Source organism: Gavialis gangeticus, unplaced genomic scaffold (assembly GCF_001723915.1).
Source record: "Gavialis gangeticus isolate Ggan-Ray unplaced genomic scaffold, GavGan_comp1, whole genome shotgun sequence".
Lineage (NCBI taxonomy): Eukaryota > Metazoa > Chordata > Crocodylia > Gavialidae > Gavialis > Gavialis gangeticus.
The window spans coordinates 154,245,953-154,247,560 of record NW_017729024.1 but is presented as its reverse complement, the minus strand read 5'-3'; positions in this window follow the sequence as shown (position 1 = coordinate 154,247,560).

Below are 1,608 nucleotides of genomic sequence, written 5' to 3'. Positions count from 1 at the left end.
CAAAAAACCATGGACTAAACATAGACATCGGATTTATGGCTTATTATAAATCTACCTGCCATCCAATAACCCCAGGTAACCTCCTTACATTTTACCAGCTACATACTATCACCAGGTTAACATCCCCCCACCAACTACCTGTCTCACACCTGTTGACTCCCATCTCCTCTGATCTTCCCTGCCACACATTTACATTTTCACAGACCTGCATTTTGCATACTGGCTTAAGCTTCTATTCCACCCAGGAGGACGTACAAACACCAGTAGACTCCCCCTATGCCTGAAGAAGAGTGTTGGTGCTCGAAAGCTTGTAAAGAACAATTTTTTTCAACTATTTAGTTGGTCTAATAAAAGGTATCACATATACCCAAAGAACCTCATCACTCAAGAAGGAATAGAAATTGCATTTGCATAAAGCTACCCAGCTAAAACCTCCATTGTTTTTCTGAGTTATACTTCCCAGAAAGCCTATAAACTTTAACTATTCTTCATGAGAAACAGTTCTAACCAACGAGAGCAAAGAAGCCATCAGTATGGATCTGAAGAAAGTTAAATGGGAAAAATGTTAAAAGTATCCCAATAAATGCTGTGATGTGAACAGGAAATATGCTTGCTATGGACAATAATTTTTGTTCCCTCTCAACCCTCTTTCTTTGTATATAGGGCTTGAACTTGTAAACATTTAATAATGGAGTGTCAGTCACTATACAGTACTAGCCCCTGGGATTATCATAATAATAGACCAATCGTAAATATTTCCAAGATGAGGTTCCTAGCTTTGTAAGCCCTTGGGCTAAGGACAAACATTATACATAAACTAGCTTAAGTGATCACAAGCTGGTTTAAACCTGTAACAGAACGTAAGTTCAGTGCATGTAGACCAGTTTCAAAATTGCTGAAACTGGTTTAAAATAAAAACTGGTTTAAAATAAACCTTGTTGACTGTAGTATCAGACTTAACTGGTTTGGATCAAACTGATTTATGCAATGTCTGTCCCAGACCCCTTCCTAGTTTAAGTCCGTGGTCAGACCCAGAGGGTAGTAATTGATGGCAGTCACTCATCATGGACCAGTGGGGTCCGCCAAGGCTCTGTCCTTGGACCCATATTTTCAACCTCTTCATTAATGATATGGACATTGGAGCCAGGAGCGGACTGGCCAAGTTCGCCGATGACACCAAACTTTGGGGCAAAGCATCTGTGCCAGAAGACAGGCAGGTGATCCAGGCTGACCTGGACAAGCTCAGCAAATGGGCGGACGAGAATCTGATGGTGTTTAACACTGAAAAATGCAAGGTTCTCCACCTTGGGAAGAAAAACCTGCAGCATCCTTATAGGCTCAGCAGTGCTACGCTGGCTAGCACTACAGAAGAAAGAGACTTGACGGTCATCATTGACCACAAGATGAACATGAGCCTGCAATGTGATGCTGTGGCTAGTAAAGCAACCAAAATGCTGGCTTACATCCATAGATGCTTCTCAAGCAAATCCCGGGACGTCATTCTCCCATTGTACTCGGCCTTGGTGAGGCTGCAGATGGAGTACTGCAACCAGTTTTGGGCTCCACAATTCAAAAAGGATGTGGAGAAGCTTGAGAGAGTCCAGAGAA